The sequence below is a fragment of the Manacus candei genome, unplaced genomic scaffold (genome assembly GCF_025592945.1).
Source record: "Manacus candei isolate 608988 ecotype Guabito, Panama unplaced genomic scaffold, ASM2559294v1 h1tg000014l, whole genome shotgun sequence".
Lineage (NCBI taxonomy): Eukaryota > Metazoa > Chordata > Aves > Passeriformes > Pipridae > Manacus > Manacus candei.
This window is the reverse complement of record NW_026138062.1, coordinates 81,891,058-81,913,544: the sequence shown is the minus strand read 5'-3', so window position 1 is coordinate 81,913,544 and position 22,487 is coordinate 81,891,058. Positions and strand designations below refer to the sequence as shown.

At 43.5% G+C, this 22,487-nt stretch overlaps 1 long non-coding RNA gene across 1 annotated transcript; it reads left to right on the top strand.

The window, feature by feature from the left end:
• The first annotated feature begins 4,667 nt into the window (after positions 1 to 4,667).
• On the top strand, positions 4,668 to 5,807 carry LOC127467521 (uncharacterized). Its single transcript, XR_007903152.1, has 3 exons — positions 4,668 to 4,892; positions 5,475 to 5,566; positions 5,703 to 5,807. It is a non-coding gene; the product is annotated as an uncharacterized LOC127467521 (long non-coding RNA).
• The last annotated feature ends 16,680 nt before the right edge of the window (positions 5,808 to 22,487 follow it).

Below are 22,487 nucleotides of genomic sequence, written 5' to 3'. Positions count from 1 at the left end.
CCTCCCCCTCACCTTTGAACTCAGTCACAGCATCTCTGTGGAGAAAAATCCACGGTAATTAGCTCTGTACTAAGTTTCTGCACCAAGTTGTTAGTTCGGTTTTAGTGGGGTTTTTAAATGTATAAACTATCATTCCAGTAAATCATTGATAATCCTCATTAAAACAAAAGTAGTAGAAAACTGTCTTCTAGAAAAAATCAGTTGCTCTTTTTGTGTTAGTGGGCCAATCCTTATACGGCCAGAGATAAATTATTTTAGGTGAAAGACTGAGAAACTTGGAGTAAGTTGGGTATGAAAAGGTCCAGAAACAGACCTTTGATTGTATTTCTTGCTCAGATGGTAAAGGTACAATTATTTTTATAAACAATCTGTTTCTCTGACACAGATTCTCCCTCAATGGCCTTAAACCGAAAAATGAGGTTTGTTCAGAGCAGTCCCAGAATAACAACTGACATTTGGGACCTAGAATGAGGCTGAACACTCGTGGAAGGTGTATCACACCATCAAGAGATGCAAAGCCTGGTGAGATCTTCACATTGTGTACTTCACTTGTACAGCAAGGCTGAGCCTGGACTTAATCAGGTCCCCAGAGAGCCCAGTTTGATTTGGAAAATGAGATTTTTGTAGGTAAACAGGAAGTTCCTCAGCACCTCACCAACATGCACGGAAAAGCAAAGCTCAGGAGCTTGCAGTAGCTTCACATTTTTAAAGCAGACAAATTGAAAGGCTGTGCCCTTTGAAGCAGGGAAACTAAAGGTGCTGACTGAAACCTTCTGCCTCTTAAGGTGCAGATGATCCGTGCAGATAAAGCTCAGTGTTGCTCAGATTTCACAACACTCTGGAAGAAGTGACAAAAGGTTATTTCCACCATCCACTGGCTTTAAAACTGGCCAGTGCAAGGAAGGACTCTACTAAGGTAGAGTCACTTAAGGTGCTACATACTCATCTCAGTTGTCTTGTACACCTTTCCATAACATAATTCACATTTGAAACATCACACCCAACACTGGTGGCAGTAAGGCTCGGTGGATGGTCTCCAGATTTCACACATTCACCTTGCTGCATCCCACTAGAGGGGCAGGACAGCCTTCTGACTCACTCTGTGAACTCTAAGCATGACTGAAAAGGGCCAGTTCTGGGTGAAACTACACAGGGAAACCACAGAGTCACAACAGTGTACAACGACACAAAGAACACAAGGAACAAAAGGGCTCAGGAACCCTCCTGAGGGAGATGAACAGCCCCCCTAAGACATGATCTGAGGTCCTCCAATTTATATGACATGATTTCCGAAGTCTTGCCTTTCCCTTGCTATTTTTGCCCCAAATATTCTGTACAGGTACAGTCACACAGGAAGCCCAAAGAACAGAAGCAAAGCTGCACAGCTCTCAGTTACACCCACAAACCCACACAGAGGGAAAAGAGTGAAGTCTGTGGAACTGAAGGTCTGTTCATGCCAGCAAAGCACAGTTACTGCTCTTCACTGCAACCTCTTGCAAGGGAGGGACATGTGACAGGTTCCTCCCTCCGAGCAACCCACACAGCACACGAGCCTCTGAAGAGATTAGATGAGATGAATGAGCTCTCAGACAGTAAAACACACCAACCATCCTGGTTTCACTTTGTCCAGTTATTCCCACTGCCCCAAACTGTGCTTCTTTATGAAGACATCAAAAGTTTACACTGGTGTGACGTTTATTCACTTGGCAACTCTTGTGCCCCAAATTTCCACCAGACAGGGGACTTCTGGCAAACCACAAGCTTTTTCATACTGTTAGATCAAGCAACAGCCTGCTGAGCCTTGCTTCTGCACCTACCTGTTTTGCAATACTTTCCCCCACATCCCCACAGTAGCCTGAGCCCCATTTTAGCTCATAAGGCCCACAGGCAGTAGGAGAGCACAGAAGGAGGTGCTGCAGCTGACAGCAGGTCAGAAGTGGAACTTGAGCCTCCAGACAAATGGCACTGCCTCACATTGCTAATTTTCCTGTAGTTTTCCATCTGAGTGGTCAGAATTGCAAATTTGCAGGAATGCTCCCAAAAACAAAGGAATAGGGTGTACAATGTTTGTCTTCCAGTTCAGCTGAGCTGCTCCACCCAGGTACTGCTGTGCCTGCATTACCTGCACCGTTAAGCCAGTGGACTTGGGAAGAAAAAGGGATGGCACAGAGGGAAACATGGGATGGCTCATGACTCAGCAGCCAAGCTCCACACCAAAGCCTTGTCCCTGCACACCCTGTGCTGCCAGCTCAGATCTTCCCAACCTCTGGGCAAGTGCTAGCATTCCCAGGATCTCCCTACATCCCATGTGCTCACCTGGGGACAGAAGGCACAAGCCCAGAGCTGAACCCTGGGACCAGACCACAGCACAGGCAGCTGCGGGAAGAAGTGAGCATCCATTTCCCTGAAGAGGGATGTTCCCTGTCCTGCTCTGTGCACAGGGTTCCTCATTCTGTGGTTTCCATGGCTCTGCTTCCCCACCATCTCATGTCAACAAACATCAGCCAAGGCAAATGGGAATCAGAGACAGGAACAGATACTCCAACGGTGACCAGGAAAGAGAGAGGAAGAGATTTCAGGGGTAGAGAGAGGGTGGGAGAGCTGAATGGACACCCACAAAAGGATCCCCAGAGCCTAGAGGACAGTGGATTTAGCTACAAAGCTTGAGGTGAAAACAATCCCATGTCCTTCAATACAGACAAAATGAAAAAATCTCATTTTTTTCTGTGAGTTTTAAGTGGCAACTACTATTTTCCATTAAAAAATCCTATACTGGGCCAGGCCTGCTCACACTCTGTTCCTGCTTACCTAATGAAAACACCTAAGAAACACAAAAGCCCACATTTTCATCCCCACAGCTGAGATCACCATGACCTTTGCATTCCTCACCACCACAATTACATCTCCAGCCTGAACTCAAACTTCAAACTCCCATTCCCCTTTCTGCCTTCTCATACACACACACCTCATGGTGACCCACAGAGGAACAACTACTGCCACAGTTACTGTAAAATAACCAAAGCAACAGGGAATAATCAGTACTGGAAACGCTGTTAAGAGGCTGAGCTTCCAACTGTTATGAATCTTGACAGAGAAGTTCACATTATAAATAATTGTAGAATTAACTACACATCTCGTAATAATTGGTTTTAGTCAGGAGACATGAAGTTTGGGGTAAAGAATGTCCTTGCATGAGATGTAACCAGACTTAACTGAGAGCACAGAAGTGACCATTTTGCACAACTGAAGAGTAGAGCTTCACTTTGAGCTGGCAGTGTGGCATCTGGATTTTCATCCAAGTGGCATTTATCCTCAGGTAAACTAACCTGAACTCTTTTCTCAGATGAGGTTTTCTAGCCAAATTAGTGCTTTACTTTCTGGCTATCTCACCTCTGCACATCATTACTGAGACTCCACTCAGCAGCTCAGCCACCTCTGCTGCTGAGACACAAACCTGTCACCTGGCAGTGAATCACACCCTCTCAGCTCCAGGAAGAGTAAAGGCACTCAGGATAGGCATATCCAAGTTCACTACTGGTGCATCAAAAGGAACTTCAGGATCCTGCACTTGGCAACCAACAGTAAATAACAGGCAAGTCTCTCCAAGTTATGCACTGGGATTCAACACTTCCTAAAGGTCATGCTGCCTCAGCTGATAAGGATCTCTCAAACCTGACAATAGCCACCTGTTTATGCATTTCCACCTGAAATTGTGGCTAACAATACCTTCTGTGAATGACTTGCCCCTCAGCCGGGGTATTACCCAGAAGAAGGCACAGCTGGTGCATGAGCAGCATTTCTGCCCACAGCCAGATGCCCCAGCACACATCTGTTGGCTGAGGCCTGGAGCTGAGACCACATCTCCTCAGGTCTCCTCACGGTTTGCTTGTGCTCACAAAGAGCCAGCTCTTCACCTGGCACAAAGGGATTCAGCACCATCGATGTCTACAAAGTTATTTCACCCCATACTGGCCTGTAGGTGTTTGGATTTCACAGACAGTCCATCAAACAGAGCTCAGGGCAATCCATAAAGTCACTGTCCATAGATTTCTGGTTCCAGTCTGAGAGGCTACATTCATTTTCTCTTATGTAACCTGTTCCAAAACAATGCTTGCTTCAGTAAAAGAGGTAAGATTATTGAATTTTGGGGTGCAGTAAGAAATTTACCTACTTTCTAATGTTTCTGGACAGTAAAGCTATTTAAGTTGTTAATACACAGAAGTCTATGTAAAATTTACATTAGGAATTTAGCCTGCATTGTCACAAATTCTACAGAGGCTAAGAAGCTTTGGGAAATGCCATTTCAAATGCATTTAATAACAATACTAACAAATTAAGTAAATTGCAGCTCCCTTTGTCCATGATGTATTCATTGACAGACATAGTCTTGTGGAAGAAGGGGTAGCTTCAGTAGACACTGTTTTCTCAAGAAAGCCATATTTAAAAGGTTAACTACAGTGTCAACCTCTGTCATGGCAGAAAAGCGAGGCACAAAAACTCACCTTATGTAATTTGTGGTTATAGCATCACCACCAACCCCCCAGCTGGGGACCTCACAGATGCACGTGGTGGTCGACTGCCTTGGTCAGAGGCTGAAAACCCCCGTGAGCTCCCTCCTCTCTGCAGTCTGGGAACAAACTTCACCTCAAACAGTGGCCCTGCATTATATGCAAGTGATGGGAAGTAAAAAGCCTGCTTTGATTTTGGACATGTCATGATGAAGCAAAGGTTGAGCAGAAAAGGCTTCCAACACCCAGCTCCTCTTCCGCTGTGGTTTCTTTTCTGTCTTTGAGGGGCTTCAGAGCTCTGGGCCTTCAAAAGAGAAGTGAAACACAAACCAGAGATAAAGTACTTCAAATTACACGAGTGTCACCAGGAAGAAAGCTCAGAATGTAAGTGAACAAAACAAGAGCAAAAAACCCTCCCCAGGACTCTGGGGAACTTCATGTTTCTTTGCAATAGGCCTCCAAGGGTGGAGCCCTTGCTGAAGTGCAGATTTCCACTGATATGTGCAAGGTTTCTTCAAAGAGAAATGTTAACTGGGTAAGGTGGATGGGCAAAGCTTCATTTTCTCATCTTCTGAAGGTTTGCAGCACCCACCTGGCGACAAAGAGAGATCTGGTAGCAGAATCAGCACTGTCACCAGCACAGAAGGACCTGGAAGGTTCTTTCCCCAGTAAAGAAGTGAACAAACACAAGTCATCCCTGAAGTAGCCTTGGCAATGCAATTTCTCATCATGTTTTGCCAAGAAAGCACTCATTTCACATGTAGGAAATGTGAATGCTAAATGCTTGGAAATCAGACAAGTCCTTCCTCTGACCAGCTGTCTTACTGCTGTTCTCTCTGCTCTTTTAGATTGGTTGACATATTTCTTGAAGCACAATGCCTGAAAAATTGGACTCAGTGCCTTCTAAGACCCTATTTCTCTGAATCAGCAAGTACAATTCTCAAATAATTCTTCGTTTCTTTACAGGGAAGAATAAAATCTAGTGGTGCCCTGCATTAGATAAAAGATTGTGAATTCAGAGTTCTGGAAACACCATTATTGTTCCAGAAAACATACAGGTAATAAGGCTTCACCCTCATATTATTAAAAAAAAACCTTAAGACCATAATGTCAAGGGAAACATGGATTGTGAAAATTCTCTATAGAGCTAAAAGAGAATTTTCAATTTAAAAATTAACGTATTTATTTTGCCAGAACCTGTGGCAACCCTGGGCCTGGACACACCTGCCAGCACCTTCTTCAAAGACTGTGTGGAAAGAGGAGCTACAAACATCCCACTCTGCTGTTTGTTAGACACACTCCAATTTCTCTGGGTGGGGAATGGCAAAGGATAGAAATAAAAAATGATGAATCTCCTGTTTTAACTTCATCTGATTACTGTGGAGGGTAAGGTGGAAAGTACCAGCCTTGTGAGACACACTGTTGCCTTTCATTTTCTACTTGCACAGAAATTCTGGACAGATGTGTCAAAGCATCCTGCTTCTTCTGGGAACTGTTTTTACTAAAACCCCTGATAATCTGAACCTGCCTGAAAAAAAACAACACCCTGAAGGTTACACTTGAAATTTATTCAACATATCAGGGTTGTACACAGAGAACAACCTTTACAGTTCCCACAGGTGGGTAAATAGGAGAGATCAACACAATCATCTGCATTCCTAAATTACATTTCCTCTTACAACAGACATCAAGTTCACAATCCTAATCCAAGAGTTATTCCCAGGAGGTTAAGCGATGGTAAAGTCTCACAAAAGCAGTGGGTGCTACGGAAGAAATACATCTCAAATACCAAGGAGAGCCACAAGGGGGATTTCCTACACCAGGGAATTTTTTCCCAGTGTTTGCCAGAATTTTACCTGTCTGTTGCTATGGGGGAATGGCCAGGATAACCACATCGGAGTGTGCAAGCCCGGAGGCCGCTGTTTCTCCCAGCACAGTGGCACCGAGGACCAAAAAAACCCCCGTGCTGTGATTCCTTCAGGTCAGCGCTGGCCAAACCCCGACCGAGGTGTTACCGTGATAACTTCCTCACTCAGGAAACGCCAGAGGTCAAGCTTTAAAGCCCTTTCCAGCATAGCCAAGGTCAGAAAGAGTGACCAAAACCTCTGCCACCTGCAGGGAACCTCCTCCTCCGAAGGGAAGGGCGGGCGGAGGGGAGGATGCGGGAGCGCTGCGGTGGCGGGGGCAGAGCGATGCCCGCCTGGCACTTCTCTCTCCCCTTCCCATGGCGCTTATAACTCCGTGGGCTGTCGGGCAGAGGAACTGCTGCTTCGGCAGGCCACTAGATGGCAAGAAACGGCAGGAATTGAGCACCAGCTGTGACTTCTGCCCTGTGAGCGGGACCCCTCATGCTCCACCCCACCAAGCCTGCAGATCGCCCCTCCTAAAATCAGTGGCTGCATCGGAGCACAGACAACACCCTTCTGCACACAAATTAAATCTGCAGTCCTCAAATTAATTTCTTTTTTTCTTCTTTTTTTTTTTAGGTGATATTTCGGGTGTTCTTTGGTTTTCCTTTGTCTTCCCCCAGTGCTGAAAAAAGCCCTGGCACCTGTTTTGAGATGCCACTGAACTGTGGCGTGGTGGTGATGCATGAACAGAGCCTGTTCGTTTTGGGGAAGTGCAGGTGCTCCCCTGAGGTTCTTTGGAAGACAGCATGACATGCTGCCAGTGGTTTTCATTGATTAAGAACAAACCAAACGCCTCACACCTTGAATTATATCCTTAGTTGCCCATCCTTTTTCTCCCTTTGCTGCAGTGTTCTGTGTCCTGAGCAAAAATCCCACAAAATTGTTGACATTTCAGGGCTGAACAAGCTTACTCTGAGCAGTTTTCAGCACTACCTGTTGAGGCACAATTTTTATTTGCATTTTAGGCCAGGACAACTTTCCTTTGCTTAACCAAAGAAGATCAAACCCGCTTTGCTATATTTATCCAGTTTCAAGTCCTTTCTCTAAGTTTATGCCTTTTCATTTCTCTGGTGTCAGTGAGAGGTTGTGTCATACAAAAAGTTATATTCCAAATAGAAAGAGAACAAGGTTCCCCTTAACAATATCTATCACCTCCTGTCTTTCTTGACCCAGAGGAATTCCCTACAAGGATCAAAGCTGGCCCCCGTCTCCATCCCTGACTTGAACCCTGGCTGTACTTGGTCACATAAAGTTGAGATATCAGCTGAGCACCCTTAGTTTTGGTGACTTTCCAATTGACACAGATCCAAATCCCTCCCTGCTAAGAGGCTGCCTCATCTACAAGGCTTGCTTCTTGGCTGTCCCAAACTAACCGTTAAAATAATTGACTTATTTTCTTAAAATCACATTTCTTTTAAATTTCATTTCTCTGCATTTTGTCCTTCCAGCCAGCTTTGTCTCTGACAGATACAGTGTTTCAAAGCATGCTCATCTTCTCTCAGATTTTCTTTCTCCTTCAGGAAATAATTAACACAAAGATAAAATTAAAAAAATTGTTTGCTACATGGCATGTAATCAAGAATCGTAAACCTAAATGTGTCATCTTCTTCCCATGGTATGGAATGAATCCCACCCACTGCAGACAACTGCAGTGTAGTTGTATCTGAGTCAACCTCAACAGACTTCTTTGGAATTCACGGGAGAAAACCGAATCCTACCTCGTTAGTGCACATCCTCCTCAAGGGGGCATTGGCTGAATCACCACACGGTCACCGCTGGCTGATTCACTCAGCCAGAGTGAATCCTTCCCATCTGCGGAGCAGGGACACCTATTTTCCATCCTGTCCAAGTCTCCTTTCCAACTGCTGCGAAACACATCCACCTGGATCAATTAAGGCAGGTCTAAGACTGAGCTCTGCTCACCTGATCTGTGGGCTGTGTCTGAGACTGGTCCCTTGGGTCTGAATCCAGAGCTAAAGATCCTCAATCCGTGTTAATTTGTGGGTGTCCTGCTACAACAATGGGCAAAAACTGAGCAAGGAAGCAAAGTTACCACGAACCACAGCAGAAAGCACCTTCAAATATAAAGGAGTGGAAGCAACTGAAGCTCCAGGATTGACATAGAGGCATAAAGATCTCCAGCCCAGACCATAGGTTTCCTCCAATCCCTGTGGCATCTGAAGAGAGATGCCAGATTTTTAGGTAAACAAGGAAAAGCAAGGTGCTTCCTTCCCATTTAGGGTGGGTGGTCATAGGGTCAGATGTTAGTTTTCATATCAGATGAAGCGGGTATAAAGGTCAGTGGTGGTGAGAGGTTGAATCCCACCAGACTTTTATTCTGCCTCATAAAAAAAAAAAATTGATTTAGCTTGTCCCATCTATATTCTGGGATAAAAAACATCAGAGGGCTCTTGGTAAATTAACCAGAAGGAAGAAAATGAGTAATAAAAAGAGCATTTTTATAGTAGCAGAGAGCATTTGAGGGGAGCAGACACCAGGCAGGCGGTGCCAGAATTAACCTCTTTCCATCATGGAAGAGTACAACTTTGTTAAAATATGTGGGGGCAGGGATGTTAAAATTCCTGGCACAATTTACTGTGAGAACAGCTCTGTTAAAATCATTGAACGATAACCATGCAAACATCATCACAGAGAGACAGAAAAACTAAAGACTAAATCTTGAACTCCTGCTTTTCCCTTTCTTCCTTAGCCAAAGACAGGGCTGCTGGAAGAACCATCAGAGGGAGATGACCACGAAGGCAGGAGAACACCAGCTCAGCCATTTAGCATAAATTGTCTTCCATGAACTACAGAAATGGAGGAGGGGAGTGAAGGGAGAAAGGGGATTTACTCAAGGCCCATCCAGCAGTCAGTGCAAGCCCAGGGAGAGCAGCCAACCCTGTGTTTGACCCGGGATCAGCAGCAGAGCTGAGGAGGAATACAGTGTGAGAACTCCTTCCCTGCATTTACTGGCGTGATCCTTGTAAAATGCCTTACCCAAAGGAACTGTCCTGGCAAGAACAGCTTTTCTAGAGCCAGAAAACACAGTTATTGCACTTAAATGTCACTTGTGTCCCAAAGAACAGAAAACAAACGTGACCTATTACAGGTCCCCAGAGAAATGTCATTTGCCCAAATCTGGGGAAGGGAGACAGTTCAATCAATCCTGAAATTTTTAACAAGATGTCTAAAATTAATCTCAGTAGAATTCTCATTTTTTTTTTTTCTAAATAAATATTCCTTTGGTCCCTGCTGTTTCTCCATAAAAAGGGATATACCATCATCAGGTACCTTTGCTTCCTAGTTGCACAGGGTTAGATTATCTTTCAGTTTTAACCATTTTTGCTTTGTTTTGACATTCTGTACTAGATATTCTCTCTAGTAGATTAGTCTGTTACTAAAATACAGATAGACTTGTTTTAAAAATTTTTGTGTTATCACAGAGAGCGTTTTGAGACAGCTCCTATTTTTGCATACCCACTGGTACTCCCACCATCCCTTCAACACCACTACAACAGCAACACTTCATTAGAGCAGCTCTTTGATGGAGAAAATTATACCTTCTGGGAGTATACTGCGACCTTTGGGTATTTTTCTTTCTTGTAGAACTTCAGTCACTGGGGAGGGCAACTGAGACACCCACATCCCCAAAGAAAAAGGGTCAGAAACATTCATGACTCCTGCAGTCAGCCAAGCCAAAAATAACCATCCCCTGCCCACACATGGCAAGACTTGTGCCCCCTGGCTGTGAGAAAGCAAAGTGTTTTATGGGGCCACCTCAGGCAGTGTGTCCCTGAGGTTAAGGACAGGTAAAGCTCACAGGAAGCCTCCAGAGCTCTCTTTAGGTTACCTGACCCAGCACACAGCTCTGGTGCAACTTTTGATTTCCTCCGAAGTAAGGGGTCACGAAACCCATGGGATGAAGAAGCTGCCCACACTGACACGGTGGTAGCGCTGGAGCAGATCACTGGGGACGGGAGAAAAGGGCCCCCAAAAGGTCTTCCAAGGAAAACAGATCTGAGTGACAAAGTTGTGATTCTCCTCTTCCACATGGTGATGCACTGGGGCCCTCCCCAGCCCGGAAAGTCCACGATAAGGAGAAATAAACAACTTTAGTTCTCTCTGAGGCAGCCCAGAGCTCGCAAAGTTTCTTTGGAACAAGGAGCAGGCACAACACAGCTCTTCAGATGCCAGATAAAGGGTTTAATGTCCTTCCTTAAAAAAAAAAAAATATTTTTCTACTACCACCTCATCTTTGTTTTCCCTGAATTTATTGCAAATGTAATTTAGTTCCCGGCAGGAAGGTTATATTTGTAGAGGATGAAGGACCATATTCCGGGTTTGGCACACACCCTGTAATTTTCATGGACAAGTAGGTGTCTGTGTCACTTCATAATTTCCTTGCTACGCCTAAACCACAGCCTTGGGCTCTGTCAACAGCCACAGAAAGAGAAGAAGGGTGCAGAAGGACAAGTGGCCCCAGCAAGGCAGGAAGGGCTCATGCTGGGCACAGCCACGTGCCACCCCCTGGGATTCAATACCAGTGTTTTGGAGCTCCAACCACCTTGGGGAAAAAATAAACCAGTTTGAAAAATCTCCAGGAGTATCAGGCATATGAAAACAGCTTTTGTAATCTAAAGAAACACTAGAGGCTTTTGGCAGCTCTGGTTGGGTGTTTACACTGCTGGTCAGGTAAGTGGTATGTACCTGTAAAGTTCAGTGTAGTTATCTTTAATTATCCCTCAACTTTTTTTACACAGGAAAGCTTTACAGAGTTTATCTCCTGATAAGTTCCCCTAAAACATTGATGGAAATGTTCAGAAAATAAAAATAATCCTATAAAAATACTTTTTTTTTTCCAGATAGATTGCTTTAACAAAGAATAAAAAAGCTTTTCTGCAAGACTGTAAAATTACATTTCCTCTATGTCTGCATAGGTGGTTAATTATTTCATTTAAAAATGCTGTTTTAACTCATGTGTGACTTACTTTGACATGTACTGGAAATCAGCCTGTTACCATATCAGCTGCTACTTCAGGAGTGGTTGTCTTGGCTAAGAAATCAAAGGATAGGTTAAATAGGACAAAGAAATCTAAAATCCTTATCTTGGCATCACTGCAAAATCATTGTCTGACTCCCTGATGATTCATGTTCCCTAAAGAAAGAGAAGACAATAGGTAGGAAGCCCTTCCAACTTGGCTGTTACTCATTTCCTGAGCCCTCATCTTCTGAGCCCCTGCCAAGGAATGACACCCCCAGCCCCAGGCACCTCTGGAGGTGCTGAGGACTGCACACCCCACCTGTGCCCTCCTCTTCCTCAGGAGGGAGGGGAGGTGGAGACAGGGAGCTCTGGGTCTCTGAAGCACTGGTACAGAGCGCTGCACAGGGGAAAAAACATCACTGAAAACCACACCCTGAACATCCAAAATGAATGAGTTCTGCCCAGTCAGCAAAACAGGGGAAAATGTAGTTTGGGGCTGTGCTCATTTCCAGCACCCAAGGAGGCCAAAATGAGGTTACATGAACAAGCCTTTCATTCTGTAATTACTTAACTTCCCTTTACATAAGGAGCTAATGCTGTTTTCCATGTTATTCATCCTGTTATCTGGGCTAAACATCTCTTTGAGGATCTCCTTTCCTCTTCTAAATTTCAAGGGCAGATGGTGCTGCCCCTGGCCATGTCTCTTCCATTCTCCAGGCAATTAGCTTCAAACAGTCAGTGGAGAAGAGGAACTCACAAACCTTTTCCTGTGCGGTTACTTACTGCCCATTCCACAGTGCCTTTTCCCATCAGGATCACCAATAAACAAGGAAAATCCCTTTACAGTAAACATTGTCTTTCCCTCTACCCTCCATGAACTACTTCATGAGAGTCCCCTGAGGGCAGCAGACTTCCCCCCTCAGCTCCCTAAACCTTATTTTGGGCCTCACTGAGTATTTTGTGTCATCACCAGACAAATCCTGGTCCAAGCAAATCCAGGAAACTCAGTAAGTTGCAGCCAAAAGTAAATGCAGTTACTTGCTACGAACACCCAAGTTTGGACATTCTGAGAACAGCTTTCAGAAAGTCCCCCCTTCCCAGGTAACACAAATATTGACACACTCTTGAGAATGCAAGGGGATTTTTGCCTTTAAAACATTCACTGCTTTAAATAAGGTATTGAAAAGGGAATCTCCTTCCCAATTTCAGATTAGGTCAGCCTGGAAACACAACTGATAAAATGCATTATTTTCGGCCAAAAATGATGCCAGCTGGCAAACCAGGAGCTGGGAAGAACCAGCAAGGGTCTTGGAAAATACTGTAAAGTAAATAGAACTGAAGAATTTAACCTGAACTCCGCTATTTCATCAAAGAAAAGGACATAAAGGCTTGAGGACATAAAGGACAACTAAGAAAGTGTTGATACATAAGTTTCATTTAATTTTAGTGAGGCTTTTCTATCTTCATGAAGAGCATTGCAGCTCAATTCTCACACAGTTTTTGGGTCATCTTTCCTAGGCACTGACATCTCGAAGATTAGATGACTTTCAATACCAGAAATATCTCAGGTGAACGTATTTCTACCTAATAGGCAAGAAAATTCTTCTCCTGGGCATCTGAGTTGAAACAAGGAGTTACAGAATCATAGAATGGTTTGGCTTGGAAGGGACCTCAAAGCTCACCCAGTCCCACCCCTGCCGTGGGCAGGGACACCTTCCACTAGCCCAGGTTGCTCAGAGCCCCAAACAACCTGGCCTTGGATACTTCCAGGGATGGGGCATCTTCACATTTAAGTGTAGGAAGAGCTTTTGCTCCACCTCAGCAGACACACCTGCATTTTTTTATTCCATGCAAGATTCTTAAAAATTTCCACACTTTGTCAAAAGACAGTGTAAAAAAGGCTGTAAGTTTTCTGTGCTGCTTGGGGCCTCCAACTTACATGGGTGTTCAATTTTAGTTTGAATAGAAGCCAAGAATATATATACAAATGAGTTCACTTACCTTCATGTATGTTTGATTTTCAGCCTCCAGCTGGAAGAACAACTATTAAAATGTTTGCTGCAAGCTGCTCCAGGTTGTGTTATTTATTTGCTTATAAGAGCTGAAATCTTCAGTAGGAGATCCTCCAAGACTGTAGCTAACAGCCAAAGTCTTATAAAATTATTTATATTGGGTAAATTCATGAATACAGTTGTGTAGGGTCAGCTTCACAAGAAACAATTTTATATTTTGTTTAAATAAATACTTGATGGTAGTGCACAGTAATGGGAAAAGGGTTATAGACAGGTACCTCCTTGTAGCTAACCTGGCAAAACACTGGGATTCATGAATCTGTCTCCTCCTTGGGACCTACTTAAAAGCAGACTTTCTCTGGAGTTTCCTGTAATCCATCAATTTGACAATCCTTCCTGGAATGTTCATCTAATAATAGCAGCCCCGCATTTATGGAGGCTGTCATTTTTACTGGGGCAGAACTGAATGTAGCTGCCCAAATCAGATATGGATGTTCTTGGGGAATATGTAGATGTAGGATAATTTCTAGACAGAAAATAGTGGAACAATATAGTTCAGGTGGAAGGGACCTGCAAGAACCATCCAGTCCCACTGCCTGAGCAACTCTAGCTCAGCTTTGGCCTTCCATGTCTTCTCCCTGTAGTGCAAACTACAGCTCTGTGAACTTCCTGGGAAGCCTGACCTTGTTTCCAGGGATTGTACCATTTGTTTTTCCTCTTGACCTCCATAGGGAGCTCCCTGTTCAGCCAAGCTGGTCTCCTGCCCCACTTGCTTGACTTACAACACAGAGGATTTGCCTGCTGCTGTGCCTCTAAAAGGCAGTTCTTAAACACTGACCAGCACTTGTGGCCTCCTAAGCCCTCAAAAGCAAATTCCCAGGGGACTAACTAAATATCATCCTGAATAGCTTAAAGTTTGCTCTGCTGAAGTCCAGGATAGCAACTCTGGTGTCTTTTTTTTCCTCATCACAGTGGCAATTTTAAACACAACCATTCTGTATTCACTCTGGCCAAGGCAGCCACCTACTACCACATTCCCCACGAGCCCTTCTCTGCCCAAAAATAACAAGTCTAGGATGGCATCTTTCCTGCTCACAGAGTACCTGTGACAAGAAATTATCCTAACAAGCTACTGGAATGCCCCTGAGTTGCTTGTCACATCAGTGTGGTGTTCCCAGCTGATGCCTGGGAAGTTGAAATATTCCATATGGTCCAGATACGTCTCCTGTTTGCCTATAGAACAATTCACTGGTGCCATCATTCTGCCCAGGCTGCCCATGGTAGACACCCACTACAACATCTGCTTTGTTTTCCATCCCACTATTCCTCACCCAGAGGCTCTCAAACAACAGGATTTTTAACTGTACAGTCTCCCCCTTACACACAGTGCAACTCTTCCACGTCACCTGCCCTGCCTGTCCTTCCTGCCCTTTATCCCAGAACTCCAACCATGGGACTCATCCCACCACATCTCCCTAACAGTGGTGACATCACAGGATTGGGAACAGCCCAGTGCTCCAAGCTCACCTGGTTTGTTTCTCATAACACACAAATTGCTGTGAAAGCATTTCAGATGAATAAAGTAAGTGTTTTGGTGAACAGGAGCACAAAAACCTAAGGACAGATGTTTTAATCTCTTCCTACAGGCTGGAAGGGTAGCACTCAAACCTCACAATATTGTGCTTTGTATGCATAAAACACACCATATTTTATACCAATGAGTGTGCTTATCAGATTCATAATCCCTGGAAAGAGGGTTTGCCATTGGTTTTTAATGTACACTCACTGTTCACAGGCATCCCAGGACATACCCAAACTGACATAAATTAACAGAGTACACACGGAGCTTCTGCTGCTCCAGGACTTCTCAGCATAGTGGTCTTTACATCAGCAAAATCAGAATGTGATGCTATACCAGACCTCTGAAAACATTTCCATTATCTTCCAAAAAAATTGATTGGTTTTCTGTAATTAATTATTTCCCAGAATGAACTTCAATGAGTGCTGGCACAAAATGTTTCCTTCTCACCTTCACGGCTTTTCACTTGTTCTCAGTTCAATAAGAAAGTGACAAAACAGATACATATCAGCCAAAAAAAATAATTAAAAACCCCCAAACTCAAAAAAATAACAAGGAAAGTTTCAGTCTAGTACATTTAATCAGAGCTTCTCAGGCCTAGAAGTGAAATACTTCAAGATAAAGTGGAAGGAATAAGTGGTGCCGTGTTTCTTTGTCTGATGTGGACTGAGTCACTCAGATAAAAGTCTGCACTAGTTTCCTTTATAATCATGTTTTCATCATATTTATAGTAACAGATTCTGGAAAAAAATGGGGCTCCTTCACACTTTTTGGCCTTTTCTTGTTAAAATAAATTGTAAACATATTTTGATATTTTAAGTATTTAATATTGTAAAAATATTTTTGACCGAACTTTTTTTTTTTCCTAAATCCTCATCCAAAGGGTTGATGGTACACACTGGACTGAATCACACACCCTCACAGCACGAGGCTGAAAATAAATGGCATGAGGTCTTCCTTTGACCCATGTCCCTGCACTCTTCTTCAGCCCACAGCAAATCTTTCAGTTATAACCACACCAGCATGAAACCTGCTGATAAAGATCTGCAGGTATCTCAGCAGTACTGCCAAAATTTGGTTATTCTCACTGAACTATGTAGCCTTTGGGCATGACAGGTTATAGAAGTGATGGCAAGTAAGCAGCCAAAAGGGCCAACAAAATATGAAGCAGAAAAAATAAAATAAAAAGAGCATGTGGGTGCTGAGAAAAGTTAAAACTCAAGAACAGACAAGATGCAAGATGGGGAAGATGGAGAAAACCTGTCTGTGACCATGAAGGTCACCATGGACGTTCCCATCCTACCCAAACCTATAACCTGCTCTGACTTCTCTTCCCCTCCTGATCACTTCTTGAGAGCTAAAAGTCCCATTCTGATCCTCCCTGGCCATTTTCAGACACTGGATTCAAGCAGTGAAGGCCAAAACCCACAAAAATAACTCCCCAATCAACCCACCCCCACACGTCCATCTCTCGCCCTCCCTTCCTCAGCACTCTGCTTGGAGGAAATGAGTGGTAGCCACCAGAAACCTTTAGAAAAAACAAAGGATGGGAGTTTTCCTGCCAGACAGAGAGTTCAGCCTTCCCCCTCCCTCTGTGGAGTGGGTCATTGTATGAACAGCATTGCTCACAGGTGAACTTGTGGGTTGCACCTCTTCCTGCACCACTGTTTGTGAAGGGAAGAAGAAGTGCTGTGAAGAAAGTAGCCTAAGTTTTCTCAGGATATGGAAAAGCCAAGGGGTTGCTGGAAGCTCACCCTCAGGAGATTATGGAGCACAAAGAAAAATAGGGGATTCAGCGAAAAACTTTAAGTCTTACCCCTGTGGGACAAAACCAATTTTTCTTCCCAGTTAGGTCAGAAGAGTGTCATCCTTAGCAGTTTTCCACACTACATTGCTCCATCACACACAGCACAAATAAGCTGAGGGGAAAGAAGAGCCAGATCTCCACATTAATACCCGAAGATTTTTTTTTCCAGCCTAAGCTCACTGGGCTTACACACCTGGGTGATGTCATGTCTCTCTCTTTCAGTACTGTATTTTCTGCGTTCATATCTTTTCTTTCCAGAGGAATCAGTGGACTGAGGGTTTCTCTGTTGCCTGCAAGTAAAAGATGAAGATCTCTGGTGTGTAGCAAAATCAGGCACTTTCCCTCCGGAAGACAAGGACAACCTGGACTCAATGCACTCGTTAAAACAAGGACCTGCCTACAGAGGACACCACGAGGTGGCAACAAGATACACACAGGCCCTTTATTTCTGTCTGTCAACCCCAATTTTCTCTTTCTACAGTGTGAAGGCTCCTCATTTAAATGCTAACCAAAACCTACTTTTTAAAATTCAAATTCATTCTGTTTATCTTGTCAAGGGAAAAGGCCTACTCAGTGTAACCTCAAAGCTGGAGTCACACCACAGAAATTAGCAAATGGCACAGAAAGTACTAGTTGTATGTATATTCATCTTAAAACAGAGAATAAAATAAGACTACATGTGCCCCAAGAAGAAACCTGGAATACTCTACAAGAAAAGTTTTTTCAGGAATAAAAACCAACTCTCTGTATTCCCACATATTTCTACGTGATCCTATTATCTAGAGCTAAAGACATATCTACAACTAAAGTCATATAAACAAGAATTATCTTCTAAACATGAGAATTTGTGTGGAGTTTTTTAGCACAGAAGTAAAGCATTAGGAAAACAACCTGGAAATAGCTGAGTTCATACAGGCAGCAAAAACCTGCAGAAATCCTGGATCAGGCTTCTGTGTGCACAGACTTTCCAGAGGGAGCTCCACCATCATCTGCCTCCCAGTGCTCTGAAGACAAGGATGCAGAGTAAGAAAGGAGATGTATAAAAATATTCAACCCCTATCCGAAATCTCAGCACAGCTTATTCAGTTTGTTGTACGTCCTAATCACTGCTCTCTTTTTTCCTCTGCTGTGTATTAGAGCTACTAAAGCAGCAAATTAGAGTAAGAAGATGTAGAATTTTACATTATTTAGGGTTGTTCACAAGCTATCTATTCCTTAACATAAAACATTTCATAGCAATTTATCAAAGTAAAATAAAACCTTGTGGAACACTTTAACTGAAAGTGAAAACCTTGATATACTTCTCTTGCAAAATATTTATTAATTCCACTGACGGGACTTCCCACCATTTCAGTGGGAAAGGAAAACAAAGCTATTTTTGTATAAATGTTTATAGTTACCCTATTTTTGGAAGCGAAAATTCTGGGAGTAAAGATGGTCAGGTAGTATTTTCTTTTTTTTTTTGCTTCCACATTATTTACGCTGTGATGTACAGATAAAAACCTCTTCATTTCAAAAATAGAATGCACCACATATGTGTATGGCAGCAGATAAGAATGCTCTGTAAACATCTAAATCATCCCATATCTGAACTAAGACAGCCAGTGTTTTGGGACAGGGTTGTAACCAACAGACCCACTTCTCCTAAATGCCCATTCAGGGGAATTTTCTGTAAGAAACAGCTCCAAGCTGATTATTTTCTCAAAAGGATATAAATACTTGTAATTCTGAAATTCTCTCTCAAATATTTCAGAAGGAAAGGCTGACAAATTTGGACCAATACAACCAGTTACACACACAAAACACTAATTATATGAAATATTAAACTTAGTCTTCTTGCACTATCCCAAGAGTGGAGTTAAACCACTGAGCAGAGGATTTGCAGACAGTGTTGAATAATTTATATTATCCACATAACACAAATTAGGCTGATAGAAAATAAGTTCATGCCCATTGTTTTCTACTTAACCTCTGAAATGTTCAGACTTTAAAAAGGTCACAACAAACAGAAGAAACAATTGAGCGGTTTCCAGGACAGAAGAAACAATTGTGTAGTTTCTGGGAATATCTTCTCTCTTGTATTAAAATACCAGCCTTCCAACTAACAAAGAAAAGCTTGAGGAAGGAAGACCTTGCAGCAAAACCTCTCTTTAAACACAAGGGGGAAATCTCCTGGGGATTGCTCTGGAAACCAGAAATCTCTTCCAGGTGGTTCAGTTCGCTGCTTAAAACACCATTTGGGATTTCCACATCCCATCTTTCCCAATGACTCTGTCTTCCCTGTTTTTAGCATAACAAATTTTCAGGGTGCCCATGCTGCTTTCTAGGGTTAATTTTACCCCTAGGTTATTTATGCTATTATTTACATATTTATACTTATATTTATATTATTTTATACTTTATATATAATTTATACTTTATATTTATATTATTTATGTTATATTATTATTTATGTTGGCCAGATTAACATGTAAAGCTGTGTCAGAAACAAGAGGGAAAATCAGTGAGACACAGCTCCTACTTCTGTGGGAATGAAGAGACTTTTCCCACAGATGGGAGTGCTGCTTTCATGCCAAAAAATAAAAGCATATTAAGCTCCTTACGCAACATTTATCCCACAGCAGAGAGTTTTATCTTTCCCAAATTTAACACGAGAATAATGTTACATACCCAAATCTGGTCTGCAGAGCACAAATAGAGTCTGAAGACTCAAAGTCCAAACCTCACATGACCCTGAGCCATCCCAAAAGGCATTTAGTAGGATACAGAACTGGAATGGGATGGTAAAAACCTCAGCTTGAGTGGTTGGAAAAGGCCAGGCTGAGGAATTCCTACAGCCTGGTGCTGTAGGTCAGGAATGGGGCTTCCCACCTCTGCTCAGGGGGACAGGACCACACCAGAGGGACCCCTCCTCGATGTTTCTCATCCTTGGGAGAGCACCAAACACCTCCTTGATACTGGGATTTTTACTCTTCCAAGGAAAACTCAGCTTTTACCCAGGAGGCAGCCAACCTGCTCAAGAAACCAAATTTTTCCCAATTCCAATTTTTCAGTGTCTCAAGAACTGGAGTCCTGCCAGGCAGCCAAACTAAAGTATGGCTGGGCAGTGTGGGCACAGTAACAATTGCTCTTTCCAGTGAAAAAAATGGGAAAAAGATCTCAGTTCATAATTAGTAGTTACAATAAGATTCATCCTCTCGGTTCAGAAGGTAGGACTGTCTGCTGAAAATTAGGAAAGACTTCACTGAGGTTGGAATGATGATGACATTGGGAGAGAGGGAGGACCCAGGTCAACAGCACTCCTACCCTATCAGTGATAACACTGGAACAAACTCCCTAGAAATCCTAAAATTGAACTATTGATCCCAGTAAACACTACACAGCTCAGCATAAAAAAAAAAATGAAATAAACTGAATAGTTCATCTGAGATCCTACAGTCACTCCAGATCAAACAGGACAAATTCACCCCAATCATGCAGCCCAGCAAGGGAGGCAAACACACATCAGTGGGCTCCACATGAGCTCCAAATGTGTGCCCAGGATCTGGGCTCTGTGGAGCTCCTGCAGACAGACACTCACCCCCATTTGTCCTGGGTCTGTCTACTGGTGTCCAGGTTATTTGCCTTCTGGTTTGGAAATAAGGATGAGCTTTCACAGCAGCTGCTTTCACTGTGTGGTCACTGGGACCCAGAGAGATGAAAACACCTTCCCATGATGGAGTGACCACTGTGAATTCCCAAGTACCAGAAAGGGAAAGGGAGAAGTCAGATGGAGAGTGTGTCCAAATAATCAAAAAATAACACTCTTCAGGTAAAGTCCTTTACAAAGAACAAGAGTGACCAGGACAGAACTTGTCCAGGACTGAGGGGAACAATAAATTAGGGAAGCCTGAACAGGTTGACATAATCGGGACAAAAGAAGTTGAAGTCAGGAACACTTTCAGAGTGGGTGAAATGAAATATAAATCATTCTCTCACAGTGTGTTTCTTTACCAAAATATATTAACAAACCTTTACCAGAACAGGCCATCTGTCTGATTCATGCTTCAGCAGCCAAAAACCAATCTGCTTAAAGTCTGTTTTAAATGAGGAATGGGAAACACTCAACTTTCTTTGTCAGCCACCACACTCAGCTCCATTGTTTTCCAGAAGTGATTTACTAGACTGGAATTAGTAAGAAAATCCACCTCCTCTGTTTCCTTAAGGAAACCCATATTAGTAAGGCTGGGGCTGCAATCCTCTTCTTTACTGCCCAGTTCTGTCAGTGCAGGTGGCCACACTTCCCTCTTGCAGGCACTCAAAGCATTGAGCTCAAGTTACTCCCATCTCCCAGGATGCCCACTGGACATGGTCTCAGAAAACCACATTTAAGTGCTTTCAACTTGAAGCTGAAAGACTTTTAAGCCTTCCTGGCTGATAAATACTAGTCATCAACATGGAAATTCTTGTTCAGTGCTGATTCTGCCACAAAAGTCAACCCACCTTAAGGAAAAAAAAAAAAAATCCAGACAAAATCCCACATTGCATCCTCTTAGCTCCTAAAATTATCCTGCACTTCCTTCCTTGACATCTTGTTATGTGGCAGACTTTGAGAACAGCTGCCATTATGCTCTCAAAGCAAACAGCATTTCAGTCAGCAGAGCAGCAGCAGGGAAGGTGTTTTCATCTCCCTGGGTCCCAGTGACCACACAGTGAAAGCAGCTCCCGTGAAAGCTCATCGCTGTTTCCAAACCAGAAGGCAGTCCCTCAAGGTAAAAGGCAAATAACCTGGAAATGTGTTGTGCACAGGCAAAATTCACGGGCTGGGGAAGGGCAAGGGGAGCATAAAGGGAAAAACACAAGCACGAATTCACCACTTCAGAGGCAGCTGGAGCAGCTGCCCCGACCTCAGCTTGGCAGGGAATGAGAAAACATCGAGGGCAAAAAGAAATCCTCGCAGTGCCAGCAGAAGTGATTTTTGTTTGTTTTTTTGCAAACTCCATCTTTCCTTCAAACCCAGTGGGGGTTTGAAGACCTTCTCTTTGCATGGGAGTTGTTATCTCTGACAGACATTTCACCTTCCTGTCCCACATGTCAGCACAATGCAAGACTAAGAGTGATGGACATCCTTGAGCGTGCCAGGGACAAAGGCACACAAAGAGAGGAGACAGCTGTGGGAACTAAACAATGACTTGAAAACTAAAGCAAACCTTTTGACAGGTCCTGAGCACCAAGCTGTCAGCCAAAAAAAGCAGCCTTGAGGTTTCCCTGAGGAAATATGTTGTTCTGCAGAAGTGAAGGGTGGTCAATCTTCTTTGCACTTGACCCCAGCTCTGCCAGGAGCTCCTGGGCCAGGCCAGCAGTCCCTCTGTTCCTTGTGTAAGGTAAAAGTTGCTCTCCTGCCTGGGATTTGCACATGGAAAAGTGACCTGGCTGATCTCAGAGTGCCAAATTCTTAGACTCACAGAATAGTTTGGGTTGGAAAGGAGCTGTAAAGGCCATTTAACCCCCCCTGCAATCAGCAGGGCCATCAACTAGACCAGGTTGCTCAGACCCTATCCAGCCTGACATCAAATGTTTCCAGGGATGGGCATCCACCACCTCTTTGGGCAACCTTCTACCACTCTCATTGAAAATACTTTTTCCTTATATATATATAGTCTAAATTGATCCTCTTGCAGTTTAAAACTGTTCCCCCTTGTTCTATTGTG